Source organism: Myxocyprinus asiaticus, chromosome 33 (assembly GCF_019703515.2).
Source record: "Myxocyprinus asiaticus isolate MX2 ecotype Aquarium Trade chromosome 33, UBuf_Myxa_2, whole genome shotgun sequence".
NCBI lineage: Eukaryota > Metazoa > Chordata > Actinopteri > Cypriniformes > Catostomidae > Myxocyprinus > Myxocyprinus asiaticus.
Window position 1 is genome coordinate 15,178,754 of NC_059376.1, and position 12,763 is coordinate 15,191,516.

Here is a 12,763-nt window from a genome sequence, read left to right on the forward strand (position 1 = left end):
CTGATATTTTATAATATTTTCTATGGAAAGCCTACAGAATAAATGCAGTGAAATAAAACTAAATGTCAAGTATTAGAGTTTCCCTTTGCATGACAATAGAATCATCCACATTCAAAGTTCATCCCTGAAACATGTCCTTGGCTAATGTAATAAGAGAAAATATCAGTGGGAATAATCTCAATGAAATAAGGCAAACTGACACATCTTTGATTAGCCCAAATCAATACCAGTGGAGAAAAAAACAATATAGCAGCAAGGCAATCAAATAATAATATGTAAATGCCTGGATGAGATAAAGGGGATAATTCCACACAGACAGAGGGGAAATTGGCTGTATGTTATCAGTCTTGGGGGAGGAAGACCCCTGGTGTGTGTGTGTGTCTAAGATTTCTATATGATTGTGTTGCATTTGTATGAACTAACAGACAGGCACATTCTGTTTGCCTTGGCTTGCACATGTGTGTGAACGTCTAAGGTTTCATTTAAGGATAAAACATGGAGATACTGCTTTTAATGCTATGCTATTATCGGATGTAGGGCAGCATATTGCATTTGTAGCCATTAAATCCTTCTTTTGCATTTATAGCATCATTTAGAACAGTACATCTCTCGCTCTCTCTCTCTCTCTCTCTCTCTCTCTCTCTCTCTCTCTCTCTCTCTCTCTGTCTCTCTCTCTTTCTCACTCTCTTCCACTCTAGCCCATTAAAAATAAATGGTGCTGTTTTATTTGGCCTGTATTTGACCCCCTCTCCACACACACACAAATATATATATATATATATATATATATATATATATATATATATTATTATTATTATTATTATTATTATTATTATTATATTATTATTATTATTATTATTATTATTATTACATCACTGACAAAAACCACCAAAAAAAAACAACAAAAAAACAATTGTATTCTTAGAGGTATCTAGAAGCACCATGTTACCATACATGAATATGGTTTCCATTCAGTACCATGGAACATATCAAAGTACCTCGGTATTACCATCTGATGTCCTGAGTGCTCAGAAGGGCACTTAAAGGGATAGTTCACCAAAAAATGAAAACTCTCTCATCATTTACTCACCCTCATGCCATCCCAGATGTGTATGACTTTCTTTCTTCTGAAGAACACAAAAAAGATTTTTTAGAAGAATATCTCAATTCTGTTGGTCCATACAATGCAAGTGAATGGTGATCAGACATTTGTAGCTCCAAAAATCATATAAAAGAAACATAGAAGTAATCAATAAGACTGAATTGTTTTAATCCATGTCTTCTATAATAGGTGTGGGTGAGAAACAGATCAATATTTAGGTCCTTTTTACTCTAAATCTCCACTTTCACTTTCACATCTGAAAGTCACATGTGGTGTGACATGTTACACTCTTTAGTTTCATTTTCACATCTGAAAGTGAAAGTTAAAGTGGATATTTAGATTAAAAAAAGGACTTAAATATTTATCTGTTTCTCACCCACACCTATTATATCTCTTCCGAATATATGGATATAACCACTGGAGTCATATGGATTACTTTTATGTTTCCTTTATGTGAGTTTTGGAGCTACAAAGGTCTGATCACCATTCACTTGCAGTGTGTGGACCTACAGAGCCAAGATATTTTCCTAAAAATATTTGTTTGTGGTTTGCTGAAGAAAGAAAGTCACACACATCTGGGATGGCATGAAGGTGAGTAAATGATGAGAGAATTTTCATTTTTGGGTGAACTATCCCTTTAAAAGGGGTCTGGAAAACATGCTACCTTTTCACTCTTATTTAAAAGGACATATTTTTCTTTTGACAAAAACTGGCATTTGTAAATTAATGCAAGTTGTCTTAAAATTTTCATGTATTTCCAAGTGAAAAAATAAATGTCAGGATTTGAGGGTTCTGGGGGTGTAACTGTTCAAATTTCTCACGGTTCGGTTTGTATCACAGTTTTAGGGTCATGGTTTCGGTACAGTTCGGTATTTGCAATGTACAGAAAAAAATAAATATTGCTGCCAAATTCAAAGTAAGAATACTCTGTTTGGTAACAAACACTTCAACAGGTTTGCCCTTAATAAAAATCATTGTTTTACAGTAACCATAGTTTAACTATGGTATTTGTAGTAAAAACATCATGGTTACTGTATGGAAACTACAGTATTGCTGTTGTTAAACCATGGTTAATTGTACCAAAACCATGATTTCTGCAAAGAAAACCATGGTGACAGAAGTCATGGTGTAACGGGGTAAAAGGGAAAGGAGACGAGAACCGGCATGACGATATAAATGATAATTTAATAATCAACTTAATCAAAAGACAAATACACAAACACATGTCAGTCAGTTGCCCGTAACACTCTCTCTGTCGCACTGCCGTCTCTGGTCGCCTTTATCCCTCTCGGGCTTGATCAGCCTGATTAGGGGCCAGGTGTGCAGAATCAGAATCACGCATTGACATAAAATGCATTTCAAACTCCACTGCACATACAGTATATTCAATATTCTGTACATCACTATAAAAGACACTTTGCTATTAAAATGGATACAAGTGTTGTATCGAATTGTGTTCCCCTTTGGAATCTGTTTCCCCATAGTCCCGATAGGGTATGGGGTTATGGTTATGGTTAGGGGAGGTAGGGTAGTGTAGGTTAGGGTTAGAGTAGGTAGGGTAGCGTAGGGAAGGGTTTGTGCATGGGGGAACGCATTCTTACAACAGAGAAAGTTACCATCAGATACTGTTCCCCCCATACAGATCTGCAGGGGGAAACAGATCCCGACGGGGAAACAGAGTTCGACACAACACTAGGAATGTTGTGACATGTCTCGAGTGTTTTAATCATACGTGGAAATCACACAGCTTCGTCAGCGGATTAGGGAAATATATCGTAGGCAATGAACACCCCAATCGCTTTAGTTATTTTTTTATGCCTGTCCGAATCAGCACTGAGTGCTTGCTCGAAAACGAAAAGGAGTGTGTGCAGTTTCGGCTCATCTGCGGCTCTTTCCCCAGTGATTTAGGTGTAAATGATCATACGTCGATGTATTACCAGTATACAGCTCTCGTGTCGAGCAATGTTTGCAAACAGTGTTGCCTGTTTTTTGTAAAAGAAAATTGACCATCGCTGTTTGACTGCAAAGACAAAATGTTTCCAGACAGGAGACCTGAATAACGCAGGGGGCTTCTCTATCAGTGCCTCGTTTTCTCCACTTGCAATTTTACTACACACAACCCTTACAGAACAGTGATGTCATCAAGTTGACCCACGTGAAACACAGGCATAGCGTATCCATTTACAGATCCATTGCATTAGGGGAGGTTGTAACTGTGCAAAACCTTGTGCTCCAGATGCGTCAATAAACTTGAGGTGAACCACGGTGCCAATGCTTCCCGAATCTTGGGTGGCGAACCGTATGGTTCATTTTGTTTTACCAAGAACCATTACACCCCTAGAGGGTTCCATACTAAAATGGAACCAGACCTGAATAGCAGTGGAGGACTCAGGTGGTTGAAAGGAAGGGGTTGAAAAATATGAGGCCTTGGCAATGTCAGCAAAAAATAAGTGCTTTCAGAGGCAGAGTAAGTTACTACATTTCAATGAAAGATAACAAAGAAAAACAATTCTTTCTTTGGCATAATGTGCAGCGATAAGTCGTACCCTGAATGTGCATTGAGAAAGTAAATAGCGTCAATTTTGATTTTACATTGACTACTAAGCAAAGTCTCTAAGCACTCTACACTGCATCCAGAACAGCAGTTCACATGTATGGTAAATAGAGTCAGCCCTGGCAACTGCTGATACTGGTTCTATCTGATCACATGCTAACAAAAGGAGTCATAAGAACATGGACTAGTAAACCTGGCGTTCCTTATCAATAGTGCCTCCGCAGCCTGTTCTTTCAATGCCACAATAAACCTGCAAGTGAGAGAGAATTGAAGAGAGTGAGTTGATATGTTAACATGTAAAATTACATGAAAAGTCAGATTTCTGCACTGGTTTCTGGTGGCGAGCTATGCCCCAGTGACTTCATTCAACCGCTTTCATCTCACCCGCAATTCCGCCACACTTTTGCAGGAAAAAGACATCAAAGCTGTCTGCCAAAAAAATTAATCACACAAAGTCAAGTCATGCAAATAAAAGCATGGCAATGTGATCCACGGGTTCCCCTTAAAGTGAGGATGAGTAGAGACAGGTGAGGATGATTGGGAGTAAGATGAAGCTATGTGTATTTATCTCCAAGGAAAAGTTGTAAGTTTCAGCTATGCCTCAGTCTTGCTCTCAAGCCACATCCTATAGCTCCCTCTATTAAACTCAAAACAAACAAATATGCAACTACACACATCTTCACACTGTAGATAAGACATAAGGTCCTCCTCATTGCGCATTAATTTTTGTGAGTTGTGCTAACAAGGTTCTGTCACGTTTTTAAAAAAAATTTTATCCCCTTTTCTCCTCAGTTTTGGCATGCCCAATTCCCACTACTTACTAGGCATGACACCACGGAGACTCACAGCATGTGGAGGCTCATGCTACTCTCCGTGATCCACGCACAACCTACCACATGCCCCATTGAGAGCAAGAACCACTAATTGCGACCACGAGGAGGTTACCCCATGTGACTCTACCCTCCCTAGCAACCGGGCCAATTTGGTTGCTTAGGAGACCTGGCTGGAGTCTCTCAGCACACCCTGGATTCGAACTCATGACTCCAGGGGTGGTAGTCAGTGTCAATACTCGCTGAGCTAACCAGGGCCCCGTCACATGGTTTTAAATAAATAAAAAGGACAGACAATATATAAAAATGTTTTTTTTTTTTTTTTTTTTTTTCAAAAGACTGCGACTGAACTCCATGGGTTTCCTTCATCTAGATTTCTATTCCACAATCCCTGTCACTCATCTTTCAAGGAATGTAAGGGTTGAGTCAGTAACAGCAGCAGTAGGGGGTCTGCTTTAGCTAAATGTGTTTGAAGTGGAAGGGCACTCATTGTTCTCATACTCCCCAGTGACAATTATTCCCATAAGATAAGTGTGTGAATCTGCCTGTACCAATCAAACACATCACAAGAACCTACAGAGCACCTGATTCTCTATTCTGTTGACCAGGAGTGTCAAACACACAGCCCATGAGCTGAATACAGTATGAGGATTATTCATTTTAATAATCATTTTATTTGAATAATCCCTTGTAACTGGATGCCTTAACTCGTGGAATAAATGAATAAAGACTGACAGTGAACAGTGCATGATGCTGCATCTACGCCTCTAGGTGTCAGTGCAACATAAAAATGATCACTTCTAAATGCACTTTTACACTTCTTGGACTGAGATGCAGGCCTGTAAATAAAATGAGTTGTACATTTTATTTATTTATTTATTTATTTATTGGCCTAACTTTGTGTTTAAGGTCAGTTTTAGATGGCTTATTAAAGCTAATAAAGTACTAACCAGCAGTGAGTGCTTTTCTCTTTTCTTGTCAGTATTGTTGTTTGTGTGGACATAATTACCAATTCCGAATATATATGTAATCTGAAGGCTGAATAATAAATGAGAGAATAACACAACAGAAAATTCCATTTGCTCTCTTTTTTTTTATCCCAATATTAGATATTAAAGTTGATTCAGGGCTTTTCTAGCACCAGATGAACATGTAATATGCATGCATTCTCCATTAGTAGACTCACACCATGGTTTAAGAAATACAACGTTTTGACATCCCTGCTGTAGACTGTACTACTACACACTCTAACTCTGAAGTCCTAAACTGTCAAGTTGCAAACTAATTGATGACTGTCTCCAAGATATAAGACTAATATCAGATGCCTAACAATACAGTAGTTCACTAAGCTAATGTTCTTTTATAAAAGCTGTTTAATTTTGGCTCATGTGAACAGGTCAGAAATCTGTATAAAACAGCAGCTTTCATCAGGGAGAGAGAAGATTTCACCTGGCCGTGTGCAGAACTTCCTTCATTACAGCTTGCTTGTGCTCATCCTTTACGTCTTCACTGACATCCGTTCCTCCAAACACCACTCCAAACGGCACTCCAACATCTGCGGAGAAATTAAATAAAAAAGAAGAAAATCCCTTATTTCACTTTTTCACTTTCTCTGAAGTTCAACTTTTAAATCCTTTGAGCGAGGAAAAGTCTTTGAGGCATGAAACAACATGTTTATCTTGCCAGAAGGGAAAGTAGTCATCCACATAGTGGACACTTTGGCCAATAACTCAGTTAGATTTTAGGGAGCTAAAAATGACTGCAAGCAGTAGCCTTCAATTTGAATAAAGGCCTAATAATACCTAAAAAATAAAATAAAAATAAAAATAAATAAATAAAAAACGAAAGTTCTGTTCACATGAAGAGAGAAACAAAAAAAAGCACTTCAGTAATTTAAGCGCTTTAATGCAAGTTACAAGTTTTATGTGTCAAAATGTCAAAATATCTGATATCTTTTTAAATTTCACACTCTGGGCTCTATTTTCTTGAGTGTGCAAAGCCTGCATAATGTCTAATCCAAATTTCGTGACAGCGCTACGACCATGCATAATGTCTTATCCAAATTTCATGACAGCTCTAATTCTAATTGCAGTTTTTGTGCCAGCACAAAGTGCAAGTGGGCGTGGGTGGGAGTGTTTGCACTATTGTGGGTGTATGTGTGTAAACAGTGAGTGTATTGGATGGTAATGAAGTGGCACAAAGCACAGTTCCCTATTTTCCTGAGAAATAGGTAATTGCGCCAAAATGTCTTTTTTGGAGACTCCGCCAGCAGGCAGAAATAAAGTTCATGTCCAAACTCTGAAAATAAAGTGGAACATCAAATTATGTCCCTTACAATAAGAGTTATATCAATCTCCTATGAAACAAAAATGTGTGAGATTTGTGTTAAACTTTCTATAGGTCATGGTTTTATTTTTTAATTATTATAATTATATTTAAATTGTATTTATGATCTAATTTGTATTAGTATTTTTTCCACCTGTTGTTGTTGAGTGAATAAGTCACTGCAAATGGACCGGTGGAAGAAGTTAGAGAGAGTAAAGTGTTTTTGAACTGGTATGATTTTTTTGACCACTTCATTATTTTTATTATATTTTTGTTTCATTTGAAGTGTAATTTCAATTTAGAAATAATTTTGGTTTAATTTTTTCATGTTTCAATAAATTAATGAAATTTTTCAAACTCAAAATTGACCGGTAGAGGTGAAGTGCATGCCGATACAATCACTGTTAATAATAGCCGTGATTTGTTGATGAGTCAGTAGATAAAAATGATTAATAATACTTATATTTTCTGTAATTTAATGGAATGTATATCCAAATCCTGATGAAAATCACATTTTCCATGCATACAAAAGGAGCGTGTCTCTGTCATATACACTGGCGGACAAAAGTTTGGAATAATGCACAGATTTTGCGTTTTCGGAAGGAAATTGGTATTTTAATTCACCAAAGTGGCATTCAGCTGATCACAAAGTATAGTCAGGACATTACTGATGTAAAAAACAGTACCAACACTATTTGAAAAAAATCATTTTTGATCAAATCTAGACAGGCCCCATTTCCAGCAGCCATCGCTCCAACACCTTATCCTTGAGTAATCATGCTAAATTGCTAATTTGGTACTAGAAAATCACTTGGCATTATATCAAACACAGTTGAAAGCTTTTCGATTTGTTAAATGAAGCTTAACATTGTCTTTGTGTTTGTTTTTGAGTTGCCACAGTATGCAATAGACTGGCATGTCTTAAGGTCAATATTAGGTCAAAAATGGCAAAAAAGAAACAGCTTTCTCTAGAAACTCATCAGTCAATCATTGTTTTGAGGAATGAAGGCTATACAATGCTTTAAATTGCCAAATAACTGAAGATTTCATACAAATGTGTACACTACAGTCTTCAAAGACAAAGGACAACTGACTCTAACAAGTACAGAAAGAGATGTGGAAGGCCAGATGTACAACTAAACAAGAGGATAAGTACATCAGAGGCTCTAGTTTGAGAAACAGACACCTCACATGTCCTCAGCTGATAGCTTCATTGAATTCTACCCGCTCAACACCAGATTCATGTACAACAGTAAAGAGAAGACTCAGAGGTACAGGCCTTATGGGAAGAATTTCAAAGAAATAGCCACTTTTGAAACAGAAAAACAAAAAGAAAAGGTTAGAGTGGGCAAAGAAACACAGACATTGGACAACAGATAATTGGAAAAGAGTGTTATGGATCTTAACCCCATTGAGCTTTTGTGGGATCAGCTAGACTGTAAGGTGCGTGAGAAGTGCCCGACAAGACAGCCACATCTGTGGCAAGTGCTACAGGAAGCGTGGGGTGAAATGTCACCTGAGTATCTGGAAAAACTGAATTCTTCTGATTCATTGCATACAGACCATTTGCACTTCCAACTTCTTATAAATGTGCTGTCTTTGTTTATATTGCTGGTGCTTGAGGGAATTAACTATATAATAGGACGCAGACTGTAGAATAACTGGAGAAAAACTCAGAATTAAATTGCACTTAATCCAGCCCATTTGCAAATTGCGTGGACGATTTCACCAAACCCACTTGCGCCTAGACTTAGCACATGATTGCATGAAAATACCAAAACTTCACATATGGCATAGTGGTGCGCTTAATGGTAACACTCTTAGGGTGCTTTCACACTTGGTTTGATTACTTGGACTGAACCCGTGTTCGTTTCTTCTTCCTCCCCCCACTGGTCTCTGTTCACATCATAATTTTTGGATCCGAACCGCGGTCCGATTATGTCGTCAATGTGAGTACAAGCGGCAGCTGTTTAACACTGTAACTAAGCAACACCTCAAGAAGACATCAGCTTTGCTGTGTTATTAAAGTATTCATCTCTTTGGATTTACCATCAAATCTTTCCATGCACAAAACGACAGTTATGTTTGTCTGCCATGGATGCACTGAATGCGCATTGATGTGAAGAATATTAGCGTTTGTCTGCTGCGAGGCCGCGGATGCATTGCAAGAGTGAAGAATGTGAGCTGCTCTCTAAAGGTGAATTATTTGGACAAAAACATGTATGAGAAATTAATTAAACCATAATAATTGCGATTGGGAGCCTGTAAAGACACAAGTTATACATAATTAATAGCAGTTCACCTCTGCGATTTGGTACGATTGCATTCATATTAGCAGCGAACCACACCAGAGTTCACATAAACTGTACCCCAGACCACCTTTTCAAGCAGACTCAGGTGCGGTCCGCGAGTGTGTGGGTGAGTTCGGAAAACAGCATTCACACCATCCAAATGAACCGAACTTTGACGTCATTTGAACTCGGGTGCACACTAAAAGTGCAAGTGTGAAAGCACCCTTAAAATAGGGCCCTTAGCCTTGAGGGGTTTAAAGGGGTCTTCTCTGTTATATTTTTCAACATAAACAACAAAGTGGCTACCTAAATGTTGGTTACACCTCATGACTTTGTTTTGGTGGACAGAAACAATTCATATTTTAATAATTTATTTATGAATTTTTTTTAAATAAAATTGTTTCACAATTATGTGACACTGCTTCAGAGGCAGAAGGGAAGGAGAACGCAGGGAAGCGAGGTTTCCAGGTTCAGGTAAGAGTTTTAATCGCCCACTTCAGTGCTTTACAATTTCACAAACTCATCAGCTTCACAGGCACGTAGTCACTTAAACACATCAGCTTCACAGGCACATAGTTACTTAAACATATCAGCTTCACAAACACAATAGATTAAGCACAACAGCTTCTGTAGCACCGTGGCCTTGCTTGTGCCAGACTCTCTCACTCCGCTGCTGGTGGCGTGGCTGCTTATATGCCGCTCTCCCCATGCTCACTGGAATTAGAGACAGGTGTTAAACATAATCTTCTTTTTTCAAGAATTTCAGTTTTTAATTATTTTACTATCTCTGGATGGTTGCACCACATTACATTTTTTAACTTTAAGCAAAAATATCCAAACGACTTAATTCAGAAATTTCATTTTTGTTGTATTTTAGATTAATTTAACAGATCTGGGAAAAAAAATTAAGTGTCACATCATTGACCCTGAAACTGGATGTCAACTTTTGTTTCTAGTTCAAACAGTATACTCTTTTGTTATCAGGTTTAAGAAACAATAAACAGTGCTGTCCCGTCCATCATTATGTTTTGATGCTTGAATTCACTTTTAGCACGTAAAATTCTGGATTAGGGTTTCAGTCTGTTGTGTGTTGTAGACAAAACAGTGTAGATTATCTCCCATCATACTATGCTTACAAAAAGTAGCGTGGGGTACGACAGAACAGTGATGGCTTCAAATGGTAATTCCCTGATACTTTTATAAACTGTATATTATGTAACAAAATGATCACAAATTAAACCCCAATTTATTCCATGCATTTACATGGTACACCAAGGTACTTCAAAGAATACCATGGTATTACCATAAAAAACAAAAAGAAAAAACAACAGCAACTGCAAATCCCATGATACATGACTTTTGCACCATGTCCAAATGTGTATACATCCCTATTATATAGTTTGCCAAAAACAGTAAGTTAACCAAGTAGTATGTCAGAATTCTCAGTATTCATAAAACAGTAGGTGAGAAATACCCATATGACCTACTACAGCCACTGAGAATCTAAAGTGTGCAATCATAGGACCTGTTATTATCCCATTACACCAAAAAACTGAGAAGATATATTCAAAACCATCAATAAATAAAAAAGGCAGAGAACCACAGGTCGGGTGGCTCTTTTCAACTGTAAAATCTACAGGATACATAAGACAGTTGTTCTTTGTGGTTGAATTGTACTTGTTTAACAAATCCAAACTACTGTAAAAAGTTTCCTCGGTTGTTATTACATATTATATTAGGGTAACAGGACAATGCCCATGTCTGGGAATATATACATACTTCTCACCTGCATACCTAAAGAACGTACTTTATTAACAGACGAGAAGTACATTCTTTGTAAAATGCAGTACTTATTTTGACAGCATGCAAATTCAGATGCAGCACAGGCCATCATATGCAAATTATCGGTATCGGACAGAATATGTAGGCTACTGTATCTAATGACAAGGCATCGTTACAGGAATGAAAACAAAAAAATGGTATTTTAGACCATATGTTTCTTGTGCTAAGTAGCTGCTTTCAGTTATTACCAATGATCTATATCCAGTAGATTGATTGTGTGCTTAAGTTTTATAAAGGTGGACAGTGTAGAACACTGAAGAAGATGGACTAATGGTGTGCCTTTGTGTTTGAGAGGCTGGGGACATGACGTGCCACCTAAAAGAAGCTTGCCTCTGAAAAGATGAATGGCCAGCACACCCTCGAACCACGGCTCTTGTGTCATCAGGGACGCAACGTCAGAAGCAGAGCTCAACTCTCTTGTATCACACAGTCCACAAGTATGTCCTGCAGCTACGATGTGATTCCTGCAACCCAAACACACACTTATAATTCATCATCTCATTCTCTTTTATAATACGTTTGCATTTGCGTTCGAGGCTTTAGTGAGTGCATGCATGCGTGCAATACGAGGCGTATTGATGTGTAATGAACTACAGACTGTTTTAATTACTGAACCGTTTCTCCTGATGAAACAATATCTGTCATGTTCACCTTGTTGGAATAAATCAATGAGGTATGCTGTTTTGTGACACCTGGGAATCAAGGAAAGACTATGATACTTCCTGGTCCACGATTCCACGAATCAAACAGCAATGTTATGGTACCTTTTACTTTCGGCAGTGGTACAATTCCCTGTTTGGGGACTTAGGCAGGCGAGGAAGAGCAAGCGCATTTCAGCATGTAATGATAAATACTGACGCAAATAAACGGTGAGATAGCACCTGCCAGTTGACGGTCAGTGTGCTACTCTTTTGACCTGACTTTTTTGTTAATCTCATTCTGTCACGTCACAGCACAGCCTCCCTCACACACGCATGGAGTTTGTTTAGCACAGGCCCGTTTACAATTACAACAACCTGGAATCACTGAACCATAAACATATGGGTCATACTCTAAAAAAGTAATTAATTAGTAACTACTAATTACATCTTCTACAGTGTAATTAGCTTACTGTACTAATTACTCTGTCTGAAAATTAATTGCATTACTTATTACTAATTATTTTCTAAAACCCTTATCAACCTCGACCAGATGAAAAATATAAGGATAGATGTGAAACTGTTCTTTTAATTCTTTCAGATAAATCATATAAAATCAAATAAATTATTCTTGAACTGGCCAAAGAATTTAAGGGTGCAGCATTAAATTAGAAAACATTTATTTTAACATTAGACGTTAAATTTCGATTTTAAATTCACTATTGTTTTACATAGAATTGTTCTATAGTCTGTACAGTATTGAACACAATTACATCAGAAGTAAATTAAATTACTGAAAAAGTAAGAGTAATCCCTTACTTTACTTTTTTCAATGAAAAAGTAATTTATTTACAGTAATTAATTACTTAGTAATGCATTACACCCAACACTGCTGTGAAGTGATTTATGGGTACTTGTTCCCATCACTTTCACAATTTGTACTACAACACAAATTCCACAGTCACACTGCAAACATGATTTCTTAAAGGGTTAAAGTTTAAGTTGCAAATAAGTTGCTAGATAAGGGCTACAACAACCTTTTTGAGGGGTAAAACTTTTCAATGTAGAAAAAGTTACTGAGTGCAACTGAGTTATGTGTAATCAAGTAATGGTTTTTAATTAAAGTTGCACATTTTAATGTCATTTTAATCACTCTTCTTGATGAAATGGTGTACTGTAGG

At 37.4% G+C, this 12,763-nt stretch overlaps 1 pseudogene; it reads right to left on the bottom strand.

Moving 5' to 3' along the window:
- The window catches only part of LOC127424591 (glycosyltransferase 1 domain-containing protein 1-like), a 46,156-nt pseudogene extending 34,380 nt beyond the window's left edge, over positions 1 to 11,776 (bottom strand).
- Between the last annotated feature and the right edge of the window lie 987 nt (positions 11,777 to 12,763).